At 41.6% G+C, this 14,645-nt stretch overlaps 1 protein-coding gene across 9 annotated transcripts in view; it reads left to right on the forward strand.

Annotated features, from left to right (window-relative positions):
* The first annotated feature begins 214 nt into the window (after positions 1-214).
* Positions 215-14,645, forward strand: part of SHISAL1 (shisa like 1) — an 83,799-nt gene continuing 69,368 nt past the window's right edge. For 6 of the 9 annotated variants that reach the window (XM_065638544.1, XM_065638555.1, XM_065638534.1 and 3 more), the window contains exon 1: positions 215-722. The gene's annotated coding sequence lies outside the window, so the exon portion shown is untranslated. Of the gene's footprint in view, positions 723-955; positions 1,142-1,279; positions 1,416-14,645 lie in introns of those variants that run through there. The other 3 variants (XM_065638494.1, XM_065638513.1, XM_065638503.1) reach the window with 3 other exon arrangements.

Genomic DNA, 14,645 nt, shown 5'->3' on the forward strand with positions numbered 1-14,645 from the left:
AGTACACTTAATCCCCGGCGCCCTCGTAACGAGCCGGCGGGGCGGGGGGAAAGTGTGGAGCGGGCTACGGTCGTTGCCCCCGGGCGCTGCCCGTCAGGAGCCGGGCAGGGGCAACAGCGTGGCTGCTGCCCGCCCGAGGGCGCCGGCCGGGCGGGGAGAGCTGGGCACGGGGAAGCCGCCGCGCCCTCGCCGACTGGCCCCCGTGAGAGGGGCCGAGCCGCCCGCTCGCTAGTGACAGAGGCCAACTTCACCAGGGCAAGCCGCCCCGGGGGCACCGGAGAGCGGCACCGCACGCCCCTCGCTCCGCCCGCACCTGACCTGCCGATAATTCACCGCCCCAGCCTCTTCCCCCTTCAGCGCGCTCCCTCCCGCAGCGGGGCGGCCGCAGGGAGCCGCAGAAGCGCCTTGTCCTCCCGGCTCCTCGGCGGGGCAGGCAGTGCCGGCAGCGGCCGAGAGGCGCGTCTCTCTTGAGCGAGCCCCGCAAGAGGAGGGGGTGGACATGGGGCACACCCGCTAGGCTTCACCTCCATCTGTGATGCCGCGGCAGCCGCCGGCGCTGCATCTACCCCCCCGCCCCCCGAGGACACCGCTGGGCTTTCTTGAGGTGAGCGGCCATCTCCGGGCGGCTCTACCCTTCCCCGAGCCGGGGCAGGGCTCCGTGCAGCAGCATCGCCAGCCGAGCCGAGCCGCCCCGCAGCAGGAAAGAAGCACCGGGTGCTCAGGTGGGGAAGTTTGTGTGCAGGACAGCGGAGCCGGCAGCCGGTGCGGGGAAAAGCGGCGCGCCCGCTCCTGCGCTTCATCTGTTGTAGAGAGGACGCGCGTGGGAGTAGGGAGGCACCTGGAGAGCCGGCCCCAGGTGGAGGGAGAGCAGCTGGTTGGAGCGGAGGCGGGGGGAGGAAAGGAGAAGGTGGGGAAGCAGGCGGGGACAGGAGGGGATGGGGGAGCTGCAGAAGGAGGTGGCGGCTCCCGAGCACCGGCGCCTCGCCCCTCAGCGAAGCACCGCTGCTCCCTGAGGTTGACGGTGCCGCCGACTCAGGCGCCGCTACTGTCTTCGGGTCCGCGTAAGCGGCGTCTTCCTTCGGGGCTTCGCCGCGCAACTGCTGGGAAAAGTGCCTGCGCCCCTAGAGCGACTTAGCGCAAGGTTAGGGCTTGGTTCGTATGGGACTTGCGGAGGGCGGGGAGGTCGCGGATCGCGTTTCTGTGTTCGCTCCGGGGCGCTACCCAAGAGGAAACCTGCCGGCGCTGAGTCCCGGTTCCCGGCAGCGCTGCCGCGGCCCCGCCGGCCGGGAGCGGAGCGGCGGAGCAGCGGTGCTGGCCCGGCCCGCGTTGGGCTGGGCGGCCGCCGCCTGGCTCCTGCGCAGCCCGGCGGCAGCTCGCCTTTCGGAAACTTTGTGTGCCTCTCGGAAGCCAAGGCGGTATGTAAACAGCGCGGCTCAGGGACCCGGTGCAGAGCGCAAGCTGCGGGATGGCTGTCTTGTTTGTTTGCCCGTTATCTAGGCTGCTGGCAGTAGGTTTGTTATGCGTGTGTTTGGGTTTTGAATCAGTATTTATTTACAGGACTCGGATATTAATCACTCGTGTCTTACAAAACTCATTAGTGGTGACTTGTTACCATGACAACGGGACCCCTCTGAGTCTTCGGGGTTACGTCTTTGTCCGATTTTTTTTAATTTTTTTTTTTTTTTAATTTTCATGAAGCCTGTTCGTACTAGTGTCGTCTTTTATCATTGAGGAGAAAAAATAAGCAATTAAAACCTGTGTGACCCTGTAGCACCTATTCAGCGTTCCTCTAACGCTCAGTTATTGTCCCAGCCTTAATGATACATGGATGGGACTAAGCAAGTGTCTGAGTTATACAAGATTTCTTAGTAGTTGTTTTCCTGCCTTACCTCCTTTAGCAATAAAGCTCAGACTAAGATATGGTTTGACTTGTCGCTGTTCAAAGTACTCCTTAGACGTGTTAGTACTGAAAAGTGTGACATTTGTTATCTTTGTGTATCGTTTAGTAGCACAGAACCCTTTGAGAGGTGTGGTATTGCAGTCTCTGTAGTTTTATTGCTACAGCAGAGCTGGGAATCAGGAGTGACTTATTGTGTAACTTTGTCACCTTCTGGTGGTGTGACCTTGACAGGTCTCTTAACTTCTTTATATCCCATCGTGTCTCAACAAAAGGAAATGTTGCCCATTTGTACCTCTGAAGTGCTCTGAGCTAATCAAGCAAAACACTTTTTCTAAGATGGAGTACTGTTAAAACTGAATATATTGTTTTCTGTTATGAGGAGTAAACATGTCATACATCGCTTTAATGATACAGATGAAAATCCCTCTTTTTTGCTTCAGTCTTTATTTAACATTGTACAGTCATGTTAGCTTTTCAAAATATGCGTAATCATCCCATTTATGCTAACTACCAGTTACTGCTTTCCTGGGTTAACTTCATCAGACAGGTAAAAATGTGACTCTCTATCAGTCTTAAATTTATAGGAATATCTACTATGATGAAGAGTATACATTCAGGAGGAAGAATAGTAAAGAAAAGGCTGTAAAATTGAATTACAGTCTTGATCACTTGCCTTAGCATTGCAACCTGAGAGGGACTTAAATGTTTTTTTCAAGTGAAAGAGTGAGCAAGCACACACTTTTAACTTAACTATATGTCAAGTTAAACATCTGAAAGTGTTCTACGAATTTTCAGTGTTTTCCAAGAAACATTTTAGCATGTAGGGTTCTGTTGGCAAGCATGGGAAGGGAGTGCGTAGGAAATATTTTAGAATATACAGTTCTAAACCCAAATACTGCCTGAGTGGAGTTATGGCCATTTTAGATTACCTGAGTAGAAAGTTATAATAGTAGGGGAACTTCAGTAAGAAGTGTACATTTTTATTCTTTCTTGAAATGCTCCTTTTAAGTGAATAAAATGTATCTGTTATAAAATAACTATATCTTTTCTACTGTGATGAAGAGTCTGTCCTCAGCTTAGTTAAGCAAAGTGCTAAAACATATGCTTGTTCCAGATGCATTAGTGTTCTCTAAAATCAGTAGGCAAATTGCACTTCAAGCATCCTTAGTTACTAGTGAAGTAACTTTATGAGTCTCATGAAGAGAAAGGAAGAAGATGAAATGACTTCTTAGTCAGCATCTTGTCTCCTTTGGATGTCATTGACTTAAATTTCCATACTGAACTCTTAATTTTTTTACTACTTAGTGCTGCACAGTCAATACAGGTAGAGAGAAAGTGATCTAGTTATTACTTTGTGCTTTACATCCTCTTCAAAGGTCAGTCTTTTATTACTGGTGATAGTAAGAACATCAGATAATCCGGTTCAATTCTCAGATCCTAATTGTCAGGAGAGGAAAAAAAATCTTAATTTTTTAGAATTGCTAACAGGGCAGCAAGAAAGATGATTCATAAGAAGCCTATATTACCTTTGCAGTTATTTTTCAGAACAATAATCACTTAAGATTGTAAGAAGACAACTGAGTATATGAGCTGTCACTGATAAAGTTGTTCTGTTTGAGGGAGTGGGAAAAAAGTGCATAGATGTGAAGGCTAAGTCTGTATGTATGGATTTTGATATTGGTTTATATTGTATTTTATTCAGTATTATACCAAATTATCTTGGATGTATGCTGGTTTTCATAAACAGAAATGCTACTAACAATGTTCATGTTCAAGCTACACACACTGCTCAAGTTGGATATTGCTGAAATTTTGTTGGCATGTGGAAATAAACTTGGTATTGTTTGTATCTCTGGTATTAAGTCCTCAACTGCTTTGGTGAGTAAGGTACTGGACCAGTATTTGATATTTTACCTAGCTGTCCTGCCTCTTTATCATTCACTCTGGCTTATTTGGAGTGTAGGATCTTCAGTGTAGAATCTTGTTATGGGCATATATTGTGCCCAGACATTTCTCTGTTAGAGCAGCAACACGTTACTGCAGTACAATAACAGGAGACAATAGCCAGCATTTTTCCTGTTATTGGTCACCATGGTCTTTGCATGATGACTAGTTACTGTCTGAGAGGCAGTAGGATTGTTGCAGGTCAGTGTGAAAGCGTAATGGAGGAATTGTTTCTAGTGCTAGTTCCTTAACATTCCTTTTTGTTAACTATACTTGAAGAAAATAGCTTTCAGAGAAAAAGTTCACAGATCTATCCTCCAAGGACTAGAGAGTAAATAGTGGATCATTCATGCTTTTTCACCTGTGTTTGCTATCAGGTTGAATGTACTAGTTTTCTGGATGTAAAAATAAGGCAATCATTAATTTAAAATATGCATATTAGCAGCAAGGGTATCATCAAAGGCTGAACCCAGCACTAAAGATCAAAAACTCTTGGGTTTTTTTGGTTTTTTGTGGGGTGCTTTTTTGTGGTGGTGGTGGTGGTTTTTTTGGGGTTTTTTTTTGGGGGGGTTCTCCCCCCTCCCAGTATTTTTTAGGAGGGAGAAAGAGAGATGAGTATACTTGTGTGTTTCAGAAGCTCAAAAAGTTCACAACTTCATTTGACAGAAGTAATGATGCTAGAAAGGTATGAGAGCTGTTTCTATATTGTTGCAGTTGGGAGCTTAATTATATTCTTCATAAACTGCTATAAAACATTTACACTTCAAAATATGGTTCAACTATATCTCTTTGGTCTTTTCAAAATCACTATGCTAATCAATACTGATGCCTTCTGATAAACCAGGTTTTTAGATTGAGGCAGAGTTATTTCCTATGAAAGGTTTACAGATGAAAAACTGACTATTAAAGTGATCTCTTTTCTGTTATATATGGTAGATTTACTTCTTTCTTTGGAATTTAGCTGTCAAAATTGAGATACAACAAATAATGTATTTTCACATACCAATGGAAGGTGAAGTAAAACTTTTCTGGTTTGGTTATTTTATTCTTCTTAAGGGTGAGGTGTCTTAAATATGAAGATGTAGAAAAGCTCCTTCCTGACCTTTCATTTACTTGCTCTATTTTAATGAACTCTGTACAATTATTTCAAAATGACTTGGAATTTTAAGGCCCAAGTTTGAAATAACCTGAAGAAATATGTTTAAAAAAATATATTCTGGAGGGAAGATTCCCCCAGGTCTCTAATGCCTGATGTTGCAAACCTGAAAGTTGACACGCACAAATTCTCTAGTAACTTCGGAAGTTTTGACCTGGGTGTGTTTTCTACTTACAAAATAGATGAAAAGAGACATCAGCTCAAATTACTTCAAAATTCAAGTTACTTCCAAATCTTTTTATTGCTCAAACCAATTATGGAGTTCAGTAGTTGTAGAGCTCAGTCAGTGATCAATTTACACGTCACTGCAATATAGGCTATAGAAAGTCGGAGGAGCAAAGTTAATCTTCCTTCTCACAGAGTTCCACTGAACGTGGTGTGGCCTCCTGCATGAAGGAATAAAATGCATGGAAGTTTTTGTAAGGGCTTTAAAATTCAGGAGGCAATATGGCATTCAGTGAAGACAGGCATTACAAAAGAGTTATCCAGATACTGGTGAATTGGGTAGTAACAGTTAGTGGTGTTAATAGTCACCAGAAGCCCAGTAAGTGCAGAAGCCAAGTCACAGATGTTAGAGTAGATCAAATCTGAGAGTGAGCAGACCGGACTGCCTTACTGCTTCAGAAACGCCAAACAAAAGGATTCGTTTCAAAGGCTGTGAAAACAAAGACAGAGCTATTTGCTGGCCTCTATAGATTCTGTAGTATGAAGTCTTCATTATTTCTGTGCCTTTGCTTCAGTTGTAGAGTTCATCCACTGGTGATGGGAAATATCAGTGGTGTAATTCTAATTCAAAGAAGATGACTAGCATCTAGAGGCAAAAAACACATGGCAAACCGTTTGTCTTTGCCATATCATATCTTTGCCCTGGCATCTGGATAATATCCAGTAGACTTAAGAAGCCTCTGCTCTCAGGAGAATCCTTGAAAATCTAAGCAAAGTGCAGTCTTCGGAACAGCTCACATTTAAAGCACTGGAGGAAAAAATGATTTTTTTGTTTCATTTTCTTCCTGAAAACTGGAAAAACACAGGCAAATTTGTCTGATAGCAGTTCATAGGACAGAGGATAGATTTCTGCTTTGATTGGTACCCCAGATGCACATATACCACTCACCAAAACAGAATCACAGAATGTTAGGGATTGGAAGGGACCTCAAAAGATCATCTAGTCCAATCCCCCTGCCAGAACAGGAACACCTAGATGAGGTTACACAGGAAGGCGTCCAGGCGGGTTTTGAATGTCTCCAGAGAAGGAGACTCCACAGCCTCCCTGGGCAGCCTGTTCCAGTGTTCTGTCATCCTCACCGTGAAGAAGTTTCTTCTCATATTTAAGTGGAACCTCCTGTGTTCCAGTTTGCATCCATTGCCCCTTGTCCTATCACTGGTTGTCACCGAGAAGAACCTGGCTCCATCCTTGTGAACACCCAATCCCCAGGAAATCAATGCACAGCAGGAAAATCAGATAGCATGCTCCCCACTTGTGGCTCAATACTGTCAACACAGAATGCCTCCAGAGAGGAGCAACTAAGTACTTAGGTGAGTTCAGGTGGCATCTCAGCCATTAGATGCTGCTTCTGAACTGCCTTTTCAGCTGGCATAATACAGCATTGTTTTTATGGTAGGCCTGGTTTGCTCAGGCTGTTCCACTTGCAGGAGGTATGTTCTGAGCACAGCAGCTGACAGGTCTGGCTGGCTGTGCAGGGTGGAAGCCAAGGTGCAGATTTGTGATGTTCCTCCCTTGCCTCTGCATGTGCAGCAGTCCCAGCAACAGCCTGCTTGCTTCTCCTTTTGAGTCTCTTGATATGTAGCTGACCTTTTCACACTAGTGAAGCTTAGCAGGCCCACCCAATTTTGTCACTTTATGCTGGGCTGTCTGTTGCTGACAGGGAGTCTGTTCTTGCTCTATTTGGAGTCAAGGGCAGAATTCTCACTGATTTCCATAGGAACAAGATGTGTTCCTAAACATACTTCAGTAGCTAGAAAGAAACTTCCTAATAAAGAACCAGGCTATAACTTTACATGGAACATCAAACATTGTTTGAGGCTTCAAAGCTCTTAACATTTACATGCTTGCAGACCAAGCAGTGCAAACAACAAATCTCAGGGCATTCCTGGCAGGACTGTGGAGGATTACCAGCACTCATTCTGCCCTGAGAAACAATTGAGGCTTGATCGTGTTACTAATAAAATCCTACTTACTCTAATGGACACGATTCAGGCCCCTTGGATTATATCAGGAATGGAATTCTAGAAGCAGTGAAGTGTGACATAATAGCTGTTACACAGAGGATTTACCATGTCAAGCAGAAAAGGCAGTGGGATTTCAGTTCACCTGAAGAAGCAAAAGGCCCTTTCCTGCATTGATGTGAAGAGTGTGGGAAGTTATCAAGGAAAACTCTGGACTGCAATTCTGCTGCTTTGAGTTGTTATACTTCACTAAGACTAGTTCCTTAACTAAAACTTTTTTTCCTGTTCTTCCTTTGGATATTATTTTTTTCTCTCCACCCTGTCCCTGATCTTATTGACATTGCAATGTTTTATTTAATAGAGGAACCTTTTCGGTTACAGGCTTTTTCTTTAAGAGGAGTTGAAATGAAGTACCTAGAGCCTGTTGGAAGTAAGGGGTTCCAAAATGTGACTGATAGGTATCTGCAGTTCTTTGCTTGTTTTCTGAAGTCCCTGTATTCCACTAATTTTGCCACTAGAAAGCCACTGATCTGCCCAAATAAACTTGTCAAGGTTCAAGGAAGTGGTGGGAATGTAGCCACTTGAGTCATATAGGTAGAGTGTTTGCCACTTGCAATGCATTCCCAAACATGAGAGCTCCAGAACTACTTTTTCACACTATTTTCAGCTTGTGTTAGTCAGAATACCATTTTCTCTGAATACCAGGTGAAGCATGGTTATCTCTTATCTTTGACTAATTCGTTTTTGTGGTGAACATTTGGGAGATTGCGTTTTTTTCCCTGTAGTGTCCTAACGGCATCAACATTTATTAAATTCTTCTTCACCCACTCCCCTGTCCAACAATTCCTAACACTTGTAAAAAGAAAAAAAAAAATTTTGTCTTGTAAAGCATGTGGCTGATGTGCTTTCCTGTTATGTCACTTCCCAGGTAATTAATATTTTAACATTCAAAAACGTAGCCAAAATTTTACAGAGGTAAACTTTTCCGGCAATTGTGTCTACTTCAGATGCTTTATCTTGAATGACAAATATGAATGTTCAATATGCATTAAAATCCAGGGTGCTGGGTCTTGTGCTTGTCTTACACAGTTAAGGTTGGGTTCTTTGTTTCTGTCTTATATTTTCAATACAACCATGGCATGTCATTTAGACAGAAAGAAGCCAAGATGATAGAGAAACTTTGTATTCTAAAGATACAACATATCCCAAAATACAGAACTTGAATACAAAGATGTTTGACTGATTTACTTGAAAGCTGTAAATGAAAACAGAAGACTATGGCCAGAAAGGGTGTTAGCCTGAACTTTTATAGCCGTGAATAACTTAATACTCTCCAAAATGAGGGAAATGTCGAGCATGTGTGAATGGAAACTGAACAACATCCTCACAGGATGGTCTTTATTGCTGTTTTGTGGGGAAAAAATTTAAGACTCATTCTTCTAAATATCATCAGTTACACCAACAGTTATAATCCCCTTATAGATATGTGGTGCAGCAGCACTGACCTGAAGAAAACACTGGTTGCATATCTGGCTTCTTGGAAGGGTTGCTCGCTTGATGGATTGGGCTAGAACTGAGAAGTCATGAGAGAAATCAGTGAGTGGAGGTTCTCAGTATTGAAACCATTTTTATGAATCAAGTTCAGTATAATCATGCTTGTTATCCTTTTTGAATGTGTGGAATTTTAAGAGTAATTCATTGTGATCCTGTTGTAAAGCCTTGTGATGTGGCAGTATTTCCTTGATTAAGATATTGCTGAATTTTCATTTTTAGAAATACTATTGGCAGGGATCTAGAAATCTGGAATCTAGCCAGAAAATAAACAATCACTGAAGCCAACTTTGTAAAGAGATTCTATACACACAAGTTGGAGACTGTTAATTATTACTTTCTGTTGCAGCCTCCCTTGTCTGTGTCTGGGCAAATCTCTGAATTCCTATGTGAAGTAACTCGGTAGCCATGTAACTGGCCACAGAGGCATTACTCTAGTGCAGGGGTATAAGCCAGCGCAGTCATAACTGAGCCACGTCCTGTCCCATAGCCCTTCAAGGACTGGTGGCAAATGGAAAGGGTCTTGGGGGCTTGGTGCTCTTCTACTTCTAGTCTGTGATTTGTGACATTCTTCAAGTTGTTCTATTACTAGAAGAGCTGCAGGGTGTATGAATCACTATGCGGTCAGTGTCTTTGCTGCGAAGATCAGGCTCAGTCACCCTTAACTTCTTCCCATTTCTGTTCCTTTTTCGCTCAGGCTGAACTTCACTGTTCATCTCTTGACTAGTGTCAATCAAAAGCAGCTCCCTTGATGCTCTAGGAGTGTATAATTTTACATAAGAAACCAACTCACATCACACATTGATGATAATAACTTTTTAGGAGCCTCACACATAGAACTATATTTAAAAATTAAAGCCTATCTTGCAGCAAAGAAACAATTCACATTTATTTCAGAGTAGAAGAGCACAGGTAAAGAGTTCTTGAACAGGGCTCTTTCCTTAATATGAAATAATGGTTTTCAAGACATGGATTCTACTTGTATAAGTCCATGGGCAAATTCCTTTTTATTTGCATGGAAGCAGGATCAAGCCCCATGTGTCTGAGAGATGCTATTGTGAAAGTGAACCCTCGCTGAGTCTCCTCTGCAGAAATTGGGATACGCTCCTGGCCAGTTATCTAAATATAACAATGTGAAATTTATGAGGAAGATAATTGACAGTAATAATATTTCTTTGCCTTTCCACTCTTCATTTTTAGCTTCCCACACTTTGGGTCATTCTTAGCACAGAGCTGTTCAGTCCATTAATTGTCTTTGTTAGACAGTTTCTATCTTCTTTCTCTGCTAAGAATATGTTACTATGAGAAAGTTCTACTCATCATTACTCATTTAAGCCCTAAGGCCGTAGTCCAAAGACTGCTTCCATTTTTTTTTCCTAGAATTGATTATACATAAGAGAAATGAATATGTATCCACATGCATAGCTCTTGTTAAAATTAATTTGCATAACGTGTTCATTTTATACTTTTGTAATTGGTCTGATCTCTCAGTGATAATACCAGGGGTGCAACAAAGTTAATGCTTATGGCAAATTTTGGTCCAGACTTTGTAACCCTTATAATTATTTTCTAACTCCACATATTTTCTCCCTAAATCTTCTGAGTTTGGACTGCAGTGGAAGATATGCAGTAGCATGAACATGAGTCCAAATGATAGAGAACTGACAGGAAAAAAATTTGATACTTTACCTATTGGACATCAGTAACATCTTTCTAAACTTACTGCAGTGATAGAAATGAAATATGGAATAAACATGTTCACAAGGCTTTGGAGTTTTAAACATTTAAGAGATTATTTCTGTCTTTTATTCTTCTCTGAAGTATAAAATTTAATCAAATAATCTTAAATCAATTGTAATTACAGTCCAACCTTAAAACATTAAGCAAGAGCTTCAACAACACAGGTGTGCTGCATCTTTCTCACAGTAAGCCCTAGTCAAGATTTGGTGCTGGGTGCTTTGTAAGGAAAGGTAAAAGAGGAGCAACATTCTCGAGGAAGCCAGCACCTTCTTAAGCAGGACCTATTTATGTTGGTGTCTGTTTTGATAATCAGGCTTTAAAAGCAAGCATTGTTTTTGCAACCTTCTGCATAGTAGTTACATTACAATAAAAAATTAAAAGCCCTGTATAAAATAATGTGAATGAAACTGTAGTGCTGTCACTCTTCATGATCAACGCTGAGATTTCTCTTCCCTTGGTTTCTGAACTTGTTCTCTCTTTTCTGTTCTGTCTGCCTTGTCAGTCATGTATCCCTCTTTAGGCTGGCCTAGGCAGGCACATAATGGAGAGTAATAGGACTCTTGTCATTTATTTTAATTACTAAAGTTAGGACTGACTGTGTTTTTGCAGTATACTGGTGGCATGGGTTGGGCTAATAAAGTTTGGGTGTCCAGCAGCTGCCTACAAACTTCCAAAATTTGCCAGACTTCTGTCTTGAAAAGCATTTATTGTGCCTCCTTTCTCTTCATATCTTGCTTAGGAAATGGTACTAGGAATAGTGGTGATTGTTTTGTTTCATGTAATACCAATCAGAACCAGAAAAATCCTTTTCCTGTTTCATGAGCCTAATACCTCTTTCCTTTGCTTTTTCCTTCCCTTTTCCTTTCTGCCTGGTATGAAGTAAATGTTCTGCTGGTTTAGTTTCAGGCATCAAAACCAAACAAATGTTTATCCCATGTAAACATGAGCGTCTTTTCTACTTTTTTTGCAATTCAGCTGCCAAAACAACAAAAAACCCCAGTCAGTTGCATAGCCTTATTGGATAATTTATATCTGGCACAGAATGACCCCCCAAAAGAACATGAGTTTTCCTGTGAATTGACATGCAGAGGACATGATATGATCAGTTTGTTTCCAGAGTCCTTATCATTGCAAGTCCTCTTTCATGGAAGAGAAGTCCTGTCTTCTTGCATAAAAGCATTTTCTATGACTGAAAAGCCAGAGACTCACAGAGTTCAGGAAACCACTAAAAAAGTGCCAAAGCTTGTTTTAAGGGAGTAAATTACACGTGTCCTTTTCTTGAAAACAAAGTTAAGACATAGTCCTCAAGGAACTTGGTGTCTTCAGTTCTTAAGTCCATGCTGGCTATGCTTTTCATAGAATCATAAACTTCTATCCAGTTTCAAAAAGTGTTGTTAATATGAAATGTAAAAATATTTTTTGATAGATACATGTCTGGTCTTACTGTAGAACTATCTTACATGTCATTTCTATATCCATGCTGAATACAATCCATCAATATGATGGTTTTGTTCATTTGGGGAGCCGATAGGGAGGAAGGATGTAACATAAGTTAAAATACCTAGCTATTAATAGTAAAGCAGACCAAATAAAGCAAGCCATGTGTTGCATGGCTTACTACTGCTAACAAATGTAGTGAATAATAAAACAAAATGTAGCGATTTAACAAATACAGAACCTGAATTTTGAAGCATTGAGTGATGATGGATGCAACTGAAATTCATGGGAATGACAATCACTGGCCTTCCTTTCACTGTGAAAGGGACGAAGGCTTTCTTGCAAGACTAAGCAGAAATGTCAATGCCTTAAAATAGATAAACAAGTACCTAAGCAATTCTGAAGTTTGTTCTATCACAAGAGTGAAGGAGCTCTGAAAATGTAATTGTATGAGTAGCTAGCAGCAGATCTCCAGCATTAGAAGGACGAAATAATGCCTAAGAACATGCTGCTTTAAGACCGAAGGAGTAACTTACCACGTAAAATTAAAAAAAAATTCCTTCTGCACGGTCTGTTTTCTTAGTGGTGTGCTGTATCAGTTTTTGGTCAAAAAACAAAGTTCACTGGGATACAAACCCTTTGTCGTTTTTCACCGTATGAAGCACATTGCAATAGAAAGCAAAATCCTCAAAACACAGGTGATCAGCAGGATGCAAGTAAGGCATAAATATCTATACAATATTAGATTCTGACTAAAAAATATTCCAGGAAGATTCTCATTCCTGTCTCACTGTGACAACTAAAAGGATCAGCTGTTTTCCTAGAAACAGCTTAAGGACTTACATGAGTCTGGTTTTTCTGAAGACCTTATTCTGCTGTAGTCAAAAACTAAGCAGTTGGCAGACTGACCACTACACAATAGTTGTCTGAATCTTTTGCCTGCTGTGCAGGGTCCAGAGCAATTTTAGGTTGAATACCTAGATGGTAGTTGTCTATACACAACAGTAACTACCTGTCAGTACAGTGGCTTTGTCCTTTAATGGGAACCTGCTTTCAAGACGTAAAAGTCTGTTTGAAGAGTTCTCTTGCATGCTCTGACCCTGAGTTGTATGTCATTATGTTTTGTGGTTTTAGAGGATCCAAGGCTGGGTCAGCTATTCAGTAGACAGAAAAGGGTGAAATTTTTGTTCCTGTAGCTGAGCATTAGAACTCGAGGCTATGGTTGTTTGTATTTGCCCCAAAGCAGACTTTCAGACATACTGGAGTACTTCTAGTACCAAGTATTATACTACATCTTCTAGTACCAAGAGGTTTCAGAAAACTATGATCTTTGCAGCCATCAAAAGGTGACTTCAAAATCATGATCGGTTCTTGTCGAGTAATGCTTTGGTTTTGCATAGGCATTCTGCAGAGATGGGGAACGGGTCAAGGAGACTGCGCTTTGGTGTGGCTCTTTTGGATTGGGCAGCTGACACAGAAAAGTGATGTAAGAGCAGATGTTTTGGGCCAGGTTAAGCACCTATCAAGCTTACTGCCATGTCTCTTGATGCTGGCTGGGGTAGTTATCCTGTTGTGTAATTACAGGGCAAATGTATTTTGCTAGATACACACTCTCAGCTTCTGGCCATCTGTATCACAAGTCCTTTCTGCATTAGAGGTCATAGTTTTGTTTTTAATAGCTGTTGGTGGATGTTTTTATCCATTAAATTTATTGAATTATTCTTCAAATATAAATGAGCTTTTGTCATGAAAAAAATCAGTTAAACTGCATGCTCTGTGGGGAAAAAAAATCAAAACAAAACAAACAACAAACACCTTCTTTTGTTTTAGAACTGTTATCTGCTAATACTGTAATTCTTGTATGATAAGTGATGCATGACTGTTTCGAATTCAAGTTGCCCGTGCTACTTGTAGATTTATATAGACTTTTAAAGGGATTCCTTCCCAGTTGAATCTTCCTAGTCTATTTAAATGTCTGATACAGAAAACATTCTACATCTCTTGCTATCCTTCTCATTCCCACCTGTTTCCTTTCCAGCTCTAGAGACGTAGACAAACCATAAACTAGTACTATGATGTAATGAGCTTTTCTTTTGTTCTCCTTTTTTTTTTTTTTTTTTTCCTCAGCAGCTTCTGAAATTCTACTTTCTACTGCTACTGGGTACTAAATCACCATCTGCATGGAACTGACTTGCATAACATTTTTATTATAGCTTTCATATCTACTTCTAAGATGCAGTAGCCCACCAAGTGTTGGAGCCCACCACTGTGCAAAGCTAGCAAGGGGAAGGAGTTTCCTTCTGGCATTACTTTGTGTTTGCAGACATGAATTTCATTTACCATTTTATCCTCTAGTTACTCAGTATCATGAGTGATGGATTCTACTTGAATGATGTCTGAGCGAAGGCAAGGAAGTGCTCTGGCAAGCTGTGGATGCCCTGAAGAGGGAGTCAGCTCAGTATAAGGGAATGTATGTCTCAGGACTTGTCATAGTTTTGCAGAACTGGAACTCCTAAGTCTCTAAAATAAATTTGATCAAGAAATTCTCCTATTAAGCCAGTGCGTTTCTTTGTCTTCTGCCACAGAGTCTTTGAAGGACTTAATTGGCAAAACCTGACAGCCAATGAGGTTATGGAGGGAGTAATGACAGCAGGAATGTGGAAGGTCTGCCTTATTAATTTTCAGGATCATGGGTAGCAGTGGGAGGAGCAGAATACATGGTTTCAGAGG

Source organism: Caloenas nicobarica, chromosome 1 (genome assembly GCF_036013445.1).
Source record: "Caloenas nicobarica isolate bCalNic1 chromosome 1, bCalNic1.hap1, whole genome shotgun sequence".
Taxonomy (NCBI): Eukaryota; Metazoa; Chordata; class Aves; order Columbiformes; family Columbidae; genus Caloenas; species Caloenas nicobarica.